General features: G+C 44.4%; 1 protein-coding gene across 1 annotated transcript in view; it reads left to right on the forward strand.

Annotated features, from left to right (window-relative positions):
• Nucleotides 1-13,055, forward strand: part of LOC119656106 — a 558,620-nt gene that overhangs the window by 435,920 nt on the left and 109,645 nt on the right. The gene's annotated exons all lie outside the window — the stretch shown is intronic.

A 13,055-nucleotide genomic window follows, 5' to 3' on the forward strand; every position in this document is an offset into this window, starting at 1 on the left:
TTTTCCACACCCATTTTTGAGCTTCATCTCCGTTTCGATAATTCCATTTTATATTTCGGGTGCTTGTGGGATCTCAAGCATCGGATAAGAACAAGCGATCTTTTAGCACGAAAGAGTGTCAAACGAGCAGTAGCGTTTCTATTGACACTCAATATTCTACTATCTCAGAAGTTTCAGCCCCTAATACATAAACAAGTCACCTATCTCTATTGTCCTCTTTAGATCAGAGCGATTCGATGTTGTTGTTTTTGGACACTGACGTTGCCACCATGTACTTCTTTTTGCCTTCCTTAATGAAGGCAGTTTGTACGTATCGAGTCGTTCTTGCCATGATGCCATCTTCAGCATAGTTCAGTGTTTGAGTGGACTTACAGAGGATGGTACCTCTCGCATTTACCTCAACATCTCGCATCAATTTTTTTAGGGTCAGGTTGAAGAGGACGCATGATAGGGCATCTCACTTATCTTGGACTGTTGTTGCTGCCAAATGGTCTCAAGAATGATCTTGTAGTTTTTATCTGGCCTCGTACATTCTTAATTCTCATTTTCGTCGGGATACCGACTTCGTGGCCGTGTACAGTTTAACCCTAGATATTCTATTACACGCGGTCTTAAAGTCGATGAAAAGCCCAACTGATAATCATATTCGGCGGGCGGTACTGCTAACTGAATAATCCGCAGTGCATGAAAAGGGACTGGTAATCTTATGTCAGCTATAGGAGCTGACGTATCGCCTGAATACGGACGCCGTCCTGTTGTTGATATCATACGTAGGACAGGCTTCGAGGGTTCGCTCAATTACCCCGTAGAAGGTATTCTTCTCTGAATTTGCAGTCTTCTCCATTAGGACGTGCATGTTAATGAGGCTTATTTTTATTAATTTGCCTTGCAGACGCAGAGTGCATAGCCTTTCGCTTATATTTTCGAAGCCAAAAACAGCAGGTTTCTTTTTTTAGCTGAACAGGAAACGTACTTCAAGCACATGTTTCACTGGATGGCGGCTATAATGTATGGTGTAGTGCCAGGAAGCAGATCGCTGTCCAACGCATTTCTTGCAATGCTGTTACATCAGTCTTATATTGGGACAGTATATCGGCTAGCTCATGAGCAGCATTCCGTCTGTACAGGGAGCCCACGTTCCATGAGAAAATGTGGAAATCATTCGTCCATTTTCGTTGTCGTGTTCGTCGGTCTAAAATTCATCCTGCTCGAGGTTCCTTTCTTGGCTTTGTAGCGTGGGTTTCCCATGTAGGGTTGTCAGCCCTACCCAACGTCCAACCTGGAGGAGCAGTTGGTACAATTTGTCTCGTTCTTAGGCCCGAGAGGCTCGCCTTCATCCTTCTCCGTCTGCAGTTTTTCATCAAGAAAGAACTCCCAGCGATCATCACCTGCTTATTTGTTACCGATCATTTATTAGCCCTCTGTCCCGATCGACTGCCTTTGTTACCGATGATTTATCAGCCCTTTCTCCCGATCTACTGCCTAGTACAATGCAGGTGGCAATGTGGAGATTAGCTTCGGCAAACGATTCTAGGACTTCGAAGCTCCACATCAGAAATCCCAACTGCACTTATTGAACGATGTCAACCCAGCAGACGTTTTTAGGTTAAACCACGAAGCCTGGGATGCGTCACTGATAGAAGATGAGTATTACCTTTGCGACTCATTTAACTGCATTATTTTCCAGTCTACAAACACCAACTTGAAATAAAAGTTGGGACCTTGCAATGATGTAGTTGTAACACTTAATAGGAGTTAGATCTTAAACTGATCGTGCTTTCATTGGCTTTTTATCTATTACTTTTCATTGTGAATGGAGTCTTATCCATTGTTAGGATCAGCCAAGTTTTTTTTGGGGCCTATTCAAGTCACTAGCTGCGATCGTTTGTGATCATTGCCATCGATACGATCCGTGGGTTGTAGATTGACTGGTTGTTTCTTTTGCTAGATTACGGTTCTTTTATTGACGGTAGATACTTTCCTACAGATGAACTTTTGGTAGCAGCAGATGATGCCAATTGGGGGTTCGTGTCAGCAATTCAAGCCTAAAAGACCTTCTACCGTTAGAGTCTCCATCAAGAAGCTCAAAATTGCACAGATTCAGTATTAAATCGGACTCACGCATCGGTTTTGGCATGCAATTTAAGCTCGTATTGTCAAAAAGTACCCGCACTTATTGTTCTCCAACGAAGGAGGATTCTAATGACGTATTTTGAGTTGGACGATGGTCAAAAGAACATCTTGACTGGCCGAAGACGGTTTAAACCTAAAACGAGGAAAATTGTCAAAATTGACGTGAAGGCCCGCCCGCAAATACTGAAGTTCCATGGAAATTTTCCAACGACACATGGTTGCTTTCCTCTATGCTAACCAGACTCGGAAATGTAGGGGTTTCTTTGAATACTTCGAGCTAGCAGAAAACTTCACTTTTCGTTAATCGATGCGTTAATTCGCACCGGAACCTGCAATTCGCACAAACGTAGAAATTTGCACGAGCCTACTGAAAGATCAAGGTGCGACCTAAGCCTGTAAATGAACCCAAAAAAATAACTGCCCGACCGTAACCGTAATCATGGCTATAGTGGTGTTACACCCTGGTCAACGAGAGGTCCAACGCGTTCTTTACGGATAAGACTGTTTGCACTTTCACATGCAATGGGGGCAACTTTCTGCATCTATTGTGTCGCGAAATAGCAGACGGGTTGACTATGGTTAACGAGGAGGGGCAAATCGTCCCAAAAATAGAAGTATCGGAGATAGTTGACCGCCCAGGTCTGCTCGAAGCTCTTCTTTTTCTTCAGCCTTTGTCCCGTTCACAAGCGGGGTCGGCTCGTCGTGATCGGCTTCGCCATTTGGCTCTATCGAATGCCTGATCTGGGTGCAATCTCGAGGCTTTCAAATCCCCATCCAGCGTATCAAGCCACCGTTGCTTAGGTCTGCCTTTTGGTCGTTTACCATCGACTTCGATGTTCAGACCAATCTTGGCAAGTGAATTCTAGTTTGCACGAATTGCGTGACCATACCATCGAAGACGCCTCTCTCGCAACTTTTCCACGATCGGTGCAACCCCATAACGGTCGCGGATATCCTCATCTCGGATGTGATCTAAACGTGTCACGCCACTAGTCCAACGTAACATCTTCGTCTCCATTACCGCAAGACGCCGTTCATTGTCTTTTATGGTCGGCCAACACTCAGAACCATAGAGAGCGACTGGACGGACGACATTGCGGTAAATTTTAGATTTGAGACGTTCGTTGATATGTCGATCACAAAGAACACCAATTGTGGAACGCCACTTCATCCAGGTTGCGTTAATGCGTGAAGCAATTTCATAACGCAGTTCTTCATTGGCTGGGCGGATCACTGCCGCTGACAGTGATTGTACCTGTGTCATGGGGATCGGTCGTCAAAAATTCAGTTTTATTCAGATTCAATCTGAGACCGTGTTGCATGAGGCGATCATTCCATTTTTGAACAAGTTGCTTGAGATCATTTTTGCTATCAGATGCTAGGAAAACATCATCTGCATAAAGCAGTGTGTAGGGCGCTGGACGTTGGATATCCCGTGCGACGGTGTCCATAACAAGGACAAAGAGGAGTGGTGAGAGGGCACTTCCTTGATGAACTCCAACAGAGACACGCGCAATTGAACCCAGCGCACGAGTTCTTCTGGCACGAAGTGTTGTCGTAAAGCATACCAGATGAGTTCGTGTGGTACACGGTCAAACGCTTTCTTTAGATTCAGAAAGGCAATGTAAAGAGGGCGATGCTTCTCACGGTGTTTCTCCATGAGTAACCGCGCAGCGTGTATTGCGTCAGTAGTTCCGCAGTTCTTGACAAATCCGGCTTGATTCACGGTTATTTCAACGATTTCGCGAATACGGTTGTCAAGAATGCGTTCAAAAATCTTCATGGTATGGGAAAGTAACCGGATCGGACGGTAATTTGAACATTCTGCTGGGCTACCTTTCTTTTTCCATATTGGAACAGTGGTATTATACTTTCTTGCCAGTCAGATGGTGTTCTTCCTTCCTGAATAACCCGATTAAAGAATTCACTGAGCCACAGTGTTGGGTTCCAGCTCTTCGCTTTCCAGAGCTCAGATGCGATGTCGTCAGGTCCTGTTGCTTTCCCCGATTTAATTTGTTTTATTGCCTCCTCGACTTCAGTTGCGCTGACTGGTGGAACTGCTCCAAATGTCAGCAATGATTGTGGAAGTGAAGGATGAGCAAATTCTTCAGTTGAAATCTGCTGGAAGTATTCTCGCCATCTATCCGTTGCGGCTCCACGGTTGGTAAGCAAAGTACTTTTCTTGTCATTAACACAACAGAAGTGTTCGATATCCTGTGTGCGTTCATCACGGCTTTTAGCAAGTCGATACAGATCTCTCTCGCCATCCCGTGTGTCCAGTTTATCGTAAAGATTTTTGAAATGGTTCGCTCGGGTGACAGCGACCGCTTTCTTTGCTTCCCGGTTGGCATTCTTATAAATTTGCCAATTAGCAGGCGTTTTATCGTCGAGAAATTTGTAGTAGAGGCGTTTCTTTTCACGGACCTTAATTTCAACATCATCATTCCAAAGCCAAGTATCTCGGTTGATGTACCGCTTATCCGGCTTGGTGACCCCGAGGGTTGCAGAGGCCGCTTTGTGGATCGTGTCTTTCATTTGGTTCCATGATTCTTCCACATTCGTAATGGTTGGCAATCGTATGAGTGAGACCGTTTCTTCTTTCTCCTCACCAAATCGCCACCATTTAATGCGCGGCGGGCCAGTGCGTTCCTCACGCTGTTTTATCGGTGGCTTAATTCGCAGGACGGCAATCAACGGCCGATGTTGAGGTGCGATGGTCTCATAGGGAACGACTTTGCAATCAGTGACAGTGGTAAAATGTTGGCGTCTTATGAGAATATAGTCGATTTGCGTTTTATTGTTCCCACTATAATATGTGGGAAGATGAGACAATCGTTTGATGAACCATGTATTCATAAGTACAAGGTCATGGATGTCCGCAAAATCGATTATACGCTCGCCACCTTCATTGCGCACTCCGAACCCCTTTCCCCCATGGCACCTGTTACCGTCTGCCTTTTCACCCACATGACCATTAAGGTCGCCGGCAATGATTATGTAATCGTCAGCAGGCACGTGACAAGTCTTTTCATCGAGAAGTTGCCAGAAGGCATCTTTCTCGGCATCAGGTCGACCTGTTTGTGGTGCATACGCGGTGAAGAAGTGAATAGTGCGATCAGCTGATATAATGGTGAGCTTCATCAGCCGATCATCAAATCGTTCGACTTCTTTAATGGCATCACGGAAACCCTCTGAGATGGCAATGCCAACACCATATTGAGTGTGTGGGTTACCAAAAGAGAGAAGTTTGTAACCATTGTTACCGCGTTCGCGTTCAATGTCGCAGCTTTTGGCACCAGACCATCGGGTTTCTTGCAGAGCGCAGATGTCAATGCACCTTTTCCGAAGGGCTCTTGCGAGTTCCTCCGTCTTTCCAGTTAGGGTACCAACATTTAGCGTGCAGACACGTATTTGTTTTGTTCGTTGTGTGCGGACTAACTTGCTTACGTCCTGACGCCGTCCATGCGTCAAGAACCCTTGCCCATTTCTCGGCAGGACCGGGGCCCGTCCTGCCGCGTCGACTGAGGTGGACGCCCTAGCATTTCTCCGAGGCTTGTGACTCAATCCGATCATCATGTTTGTAACGACATTCTATGCATTTTCTTGGCCGACCTGTCGCGGGGCCTGCCACCAAGAGAGATCAGTTTGGATTTAGCATAGTAGAATAACTCCAACTATACTCTCCAACTATAGATCTCTTTCCCTGATCTCAGCATTTTATTTTTGTTTTACTGAGGATAGTACAGAGTATGTTGCCTCAAACCCTCCTCCTTTACCTGGGCTTGGGACCAGCATACTATGTTAATAGCATGGCGGAGTTCGTCTGCTCGTCTGCTCGAAGATGATTACATTTAATACATATATTTCAGCATTGCCGTGCTATATAAAATTTCCTGCTAGCACGCAATTAAATGCATTGTACCCAAGGGGGCCGGCGCAGGCAAAGAGAAATATTTATGCACGTAGTGTTATTAAATAGAAATGCGCTATTCCTATACAGGTAAGTGCAGCCTGGATATTTCTGCTTTTGAGTGCATGAGCCTGAAAGTTCAATTACTTCAGGCAAATAATGGTCAGTTCTTTGTCTGGAATCTCTGGATCTGGATCGACCGAGAGAAGAAAGTTCGGGACTAGAACGGGGAGGACACTGACTAAAACATCTGAAACAAACGGAAGCAGCACATGGAAAGTCAAAGAATGGGAAGCCTTCGTCAAGTTTTCCTTATAATGATTTATCAGGAGATTTCAAAACGAATCTTATCACATTTACTGTACATAATTCTTCCGACTAACATGTGTACCTTCTGTACAAACAAACAGGATTTTTTCCCATTTATTCATGACACACAGCTTCGCCCAGACAAAAGTGTCTAGTAAGTTTGTCCTTATTAAACTTTGCGTCATCACTTTCGTTTCACATCTTTTGCGATGATCCAGCACAATCTTTTTTTATCTCAACCATAACAACTCCATCACTCCACCAGCTTAATATCTTTTTAATGCAACAATAAAACTCCCGTTTACAATCGACTAATCCACTTATCTCAAATGGGCAAAACGCAATCGTGTCAGAGGAAGAACCTCCGTATTGCCATTTCATTCTGGAAACCATCATTCGCTATGATTTGGAAAATGGTTTCCTAAACGAGCGATAGTGGAGGGTTGCACCTCACCCCACACTGTCGGTCGAGGTAACCGAAGGCCGCAAGGGTCAACGTTAGTTCATAATGAAGCATGTGTAGACTAGGGCATTGGTGGGGTCGGTGGTGTGTTATTTCGTCAGTGATAGTTGAACAAGCAATGGACAAATGTGACATCGTGCATTTTGATGGCTAATTGCAGATAAAGCTAAATTAAGTGGACAACTTAGATTTCATGACAGATGTTTAATAAACGCTGCTCAATTACAACATCGACTGACTCCGCACAGACTGAACTGGACGGTGTGGGGTTGTTTGCATGATGGCTGGAGACTGTCAAATATTCGTGTTACATGCAATCGCATATCGCATATCGCATAGCCTTTTAAATGAATTCCATGGTGCGGAAATAGCCACCGCATGCATATTGGAATGAATACAACAAATTTCACTTAGGCGTAATGATAACCTGCTTAGATTGCTATAAGCGCATTCGAAATATGTCATGTACCTATGCGTTTCCTTTGAATCAATGTTGGGATGAGGTTGTTCCGTTATTAATTATTCCTGCAACCTGCAGATTTGAAACTGCAGGGCATCCGAATAAATCCCAAGTTTATTCCTAGGAGCCATAATATGAACATTATCCTGATGTAACTTCAATAACTGGAACTTCCATGGAATGCAAGAGAGCTTACAATCCGACCGTCGTGGGTGGAAAGCATCACCTTTGCCATTCTCCACCAAACAAAAAGGACCAAATCAGAAAAACTAGGACTGCACATGGTAGCATTGAGAGCATGTAATTACGCCCGTTGACTCTATATTTTCCGTCATTCCACTGAACGCAATGAGTGAGGGTTTCGGTGCCCGTAATGAGGCGACACATTTATGCTTCGTGCAAATGGAAAACCTTGAAAGGTTCTATGCTACAATGGAGCCTTCCGTATGAAATCCTTCTATGTCTAAATGGAGATGTCATATTATTAAATTTCACTTTACAGCGATCTCAGTTCTTGGTGGTATGCGTGACCTACATACCTGGATTTTCATGCAACCCTGAAGAAAATAAGGTGCTTAGTAAGTTGCTATGGATAAGGAGATTTCTCCCTGATTTTCGTTTGAATTATTTCAAGAGTTGACCTCAGGGATTTTAATGTGGGTATTGTGTGCGCTTGATCTTTAGTTTGATGGGTTAAAATGATGAATGTGACAGAACAATGAATTATCAGTTGAAGATATTAGTCAAGATTCGAATTGTTGGCTGTCACTTCACATGTGTGGTATCCACACTGTCTCTTTTGCTGCTTATCAATTAGACACAACTTACAAAATTGAACAGGGAATGGAAAGGCGGAATATCACTCTCAGATCGGAAGATGTTCGTCCAATGCTGAAAAATGCAGTGTTTATTCGGCTGTTACCCTGAATGACTTTGGTCCACAGGCCAACCAAAAGTTGACGGTTTATAACCAAGTCATTACCTACATCAAGGAAATTAAAGCAACATGTAATACATATGTATATCGCTAACGCTCCTTGTCTACTTTAATTCTTCAATTCAATAAAATTACTACAGCACAAAAACTGCGAACGAAGAAGTATCCAGGTAAGCCTCCCGCGCCCAAAATCGCATGAAATTATAGATAAAAGTTCCTGGGTTGGACGGAGAGTGATTGAAATACAAACATTGATCACGTAGGATGATAAAATTTTCAATTGAATCGACTACGTGTTGATCGAACAACGCTCTGTTGAATATCAAAACATTATCATAAGGGGCTAATACCATATAGATGTGGATTCCTATCTGTTGGCTGGTTGCTCTGAGCTCGAGTAAAGCGACACCAATTCAAACCCGCCCTAACAATAAAGTGATGATGAACTCAGAAGCCTTCCGTGAGATTATAAGTGGAAGTGCATGTCCAAACTGCAGGACTGCAGCTATATTCTTCTGATGCAAGAGCCATGACTTCTATTTAATAGAATCTGTGGCATTGGATTACTAAAGGGCTACGATGAGAGATCCATAGGAAAAAGACCTTTTGCCCTGATGTCAAGACGGTTAGAGGCAACCATGCTGAGGTAGTTTTGCTTTGTTACGGTCATCGTATTGTACAATACCGGATTAATGGCCTCCGCCATTTACCCTATGATTCTTTGTATCCTCCACTAAAGCAGGAACCAAGAGATCTGGTATGCACAATCAAACGGTCTCGAACTCAATAGGTTCGATGCGAACGCTCAACATATTTGCTGGCAAATGTAGCAAACGCAATCCAAGCGGAGAGAAACTATTTGATTTCATCACTTCAGTTGGTCTCACGACCGCAAACGCAGGGTGCGCCTCTACGTTCGTTAGACCGAGAAGAAGAAGGCTCCCTAGGCGACTAGACACTTGAAGATGAATGGGAATCTCCGAGTTGCAGACTTTAAGAGTGTTATGAAGAGGCTTGTCCTATTTCCTGAGGCAAGATGGAACCGGGAACTGCAAAAACTTAGGAAATCAACCAGGCGACTCTAAACCGTGTTTGCAAAAGCAATAAAAACGAAGACTGGTTAAACTTCCGGAACTCACAGTGTAAATATAAGAGGCTCGTTGAGTGTTCGAAATGAAACTCCTTAAGAGCATTCTGTGAGAGACTGGAAGGCAAAAGAGGGACTTCAAGGCTATGCAGAGTCCTAAAAAGGGATGAGTCGGTCAAGCTGGGCTCTCTTGCAAAACCTGGTGGTCCTTTCACAAGCTCCAGACTGGAATCTGTACTACTTCTCTTGGAAGTACACCATCCGGGAGAACTCGTTAGAGAAGGGCTAGGGAGATTTGACGGTTTTTGCAACCCCTTTAACACGCAAGTGCTGCAAAGGGAAATGAAAGACTGCGAAAGCGGTTGTTGCCTATGAAAAGATGAGTGCTGCCATACTGTCCTTTGAACACTTCAAAGTACCTGCCATGGATGGCATATATCCAGCAATGCTAAGGAAGGTATGGAGCACTTAGAGTGATTCCTAAGAACTATTTTTCTAGCATGCCTTGCTTTAGGCTAGCGGCTTTATATTAGTTAAGTACCAGTCCCAGCAGAATTTGGGGAAGACTACTGAGGTCGGCGCAGACTATGGTGGTCTTTGGGTGACTACGATAATAAGTCAAGAAAAACACTAGATAAGATTGCATGCGGCAGATTATCTCTAGTATGAAGGATATAAAATGTCGTTCTTCGTCAATTCTTGTTCCCCTTATAAGGGCAATAAATATTGGTCTTCAGCCAACTTTGCTTGCGGAATTTTGTATTTTATTATCTTATTTACATTTACTAGTTAATCAAATTTAAAATTTTCCGCTGTGTCGTTTGCCCAGTTGTCCACTATGTATTGCCAACTACCAAAATCAATCAACACCACCTCACGCAAATGGACAGGAAGATCTTACACTGAATTAGTAGCAACCAGTAATGCTCATGTCTGAGATAGCATTCCATGTTTACGATTAGTTGAGGCTACTCGAATTGATAGCCAAGGAGTCATCCTCCTTCGTTTTCGTTTCTCGAAAATGTTGGCTCCAATCTTCGCGGTTTAATGACTGCATACGACAATTTCTTATACCCAACAATGAAACGCATCTAAGGAGTTCCCACATCGTTTTCAATCCTTCCCAAAGGATATGGATCCATCCATCCATCGGTATCATCGACCTACCCATTCGCTCAAAGATAGAGGATGCAACTCTGAAGGTGAGTACACGATGGGGGTGTCCGTGGGTCTATTCTATGGTAACGCAGAGATTGCTATGTGTTAAAGTGGGTGTCGATCGCTACCTAACAGCCGAGGCAACGAAGAGCTACGCTTCAGGAGGTGTGGTATCGTCACCTCTGTGGTGCCATGAGCACTACTTTAGGCGCAGCTCTAAATGCACGGTATTTAACCTGACAAAAGAGCACTGATTTCTGACGGCTGCTGGCCGTGTTGTTGTTGCTGAGTGTCAAAAACGCATTCAACTCGGCCAACCGGAATAGAATTAAAGGGACGTTGGCTGAATTGGTGGAAAACTAGCTCTCCGAGAGGACTCTCGGACCTTCCTGTCCTAGAGGGAACTACGATTATCGGCTTTGCTGATGACCTAGCTGTGGTTGTTACAGCAAAACACCTAGGTCGCATTGAAGCCGGCTGTCGGATACCTGGGGGCAATCATTGACGCCAAATTGAGCTTTAGGGAACCCCTAGCATATGCACACCAAAAGACAGCGAATGCCACCGCGGACTTGCAAAAATGTTGCCGAATATTGGTGGGCCGAAACACTGTCGCAAGATACTTCTAGCCGGAGTGGTGCATTCCACCCTGCTCCACTCGTCACCTGTGTGGGCAGAAGTGCTTGCAAACTCTCAAAGGCGGAAGCAGGTGAACTCGCTTTGGGTTTGAGGGTTTAGAACCACATCAGATGGGGCGGTATTGTTGGTGGCAGGCATGATCCCTATCGGTATTCTGGCGAAAGAACTGAGTGTTCTTTACCATGTAAGACGTATGGAAGGCCACACAGAGCGTAGAAATTCGGCAAGGTCCGAGTGGCATGACCTCTGGCAGCGCAGATGGGACGAGCCTCCGAAGGGTCGGTAGACGTACAAGCTTCAGGCTTATTCCCAACGTTCGGGTATGGCTTGAGCGGAAACATGGGAGACAAACTACCACGTTACCCAGTTCCCCACGGGACACGGCCGTTGCTACAGGCGGTATTTGCACCGCTTTGGGTTGGATGATTTTCCGAATTGTCCTAGATACGTTGGCATACCAGAAGATCCAGAGCATGTGATGTTTCACTACCCAAGATTTAGATTTGTAATGAAGTGGAGAGTGTAAACCAGGTGTTGGACAGGGGTGTGATCCCTGTGAACTTAGTTACGGAGGTGCTGAGGTCCAAAGAGAACTGGCTTATGGGTTGTTCCGCAATCGTGAAAATACAGAAGGAGTTGCTGGAGGAGCAAAGAAGGAGGAGGAGGAGTCGAGAGGAGGAGAAGGACGAGTGCTTAAGGGCAAACCTACTCCGCGGAGTAATACCTAAATGGTGAACCCGCTGGGCTGGAGCTAGAGAGAGGGGGGGGGGGTTTTAGTGGGTGCGAATCCCACACGCGCCAGCTGTAACTTCGGCGGAGCTGGGACGGACGTGCCTTTCAAAGATTTTCCACTTCCGTGTACGAACAAAAAAAACATATCTATATCTCGACGTTGTGACAGATATCCCTCACCGAAGTAGTGCTACCACAATTAAGAATGATTTCTGAGCTGCCTCCCAACAATTGAGCTGTGCGGCTTACTTCATTTCTATTTGACCTGACAGGCTCTACAAAGTTCCAGTTGTCAACATTCTTTTGTTTCTTCCACACCATAGAAGTGCCCTCTCCCGATTTTTTACCCTACTTCAACCTATCATCAACAGTTATATATATACAATCCTTGAACAAAGGACTGGACTTTGGTATAGCAGTGGGAGCGAATTTAATGGTCATTCCACTTGTTTTGTTGGGAACATTATATTTATTCACATACCTATATACCCACGACAGTGGGTGTTCATTGGGCTTGAAAGATCAGTCGGATCGGTTCATAGAGGATATTGTTATTCCCAGGTGGCCCCCAGGGACTTTTAACGCAACGGCACATATGTATAGCTTTGATTCCATTGGTGTGTGGAAATGCCACCAAAAATGTGGTCTATACCTGGAAATCCTTGCCAAACATCAGGTGCTTCAATTTGCTTTGGAGGAAACATATTCACTAGCCACAAGTCTTCTAGGATTATAGACACAATAATTTTCATTGATGGGCCACTATATGGAAGATGGATCGGATTCGGGGGTGTTCTGGAAAACCCGATTAAGGGAATGGCTCGATCCTTTAAAATATTGCTCCCATATTTAAGGCGAAGGAATATTTTATTTTCTTGACAACAGGAGAAAGGCTGCACGAAAATACCGGAGCTAAACCATTCCACCGTCAACACTCAAGCAGCGTTACTAGCACTAAAAAGCAACACCATATCAAGTGACTCCGCCGCAAGAGACGACGTTCTTTCGGATCTAGGCTGGGGCTGCTGTCCTGGTGCTCGGCAGCAGTTCTAAAGGCTAAAGGTGTTGTCGTCATTAGGGCCAATGAATTTCTTGCTGTTAAATCAGTTTGTATCGGGATCACCAATTTCGGAATAAATACATTTTACCATTTATAATATTAATTATTTTATCTAAACTTCCTTTTTCCCAATTAAAATTTAACATAAATTGGGAATCATCTCTCTC

Source organism: Hermetia illucens, chromosome 4 (assembly GCF_905115235.1).
Source record: "Hermetia illucens chromosome 4, iHerIll2.2.curated.20191125, whole genome shotgun sequence".
NCBI classification, from domain to species: domain Eukaryota; kingdom Metazoa; phylum Arthropoda; class Insecta; order Diptera; family Stratiomyidae; genus Hermetia; species Hermetia illucens.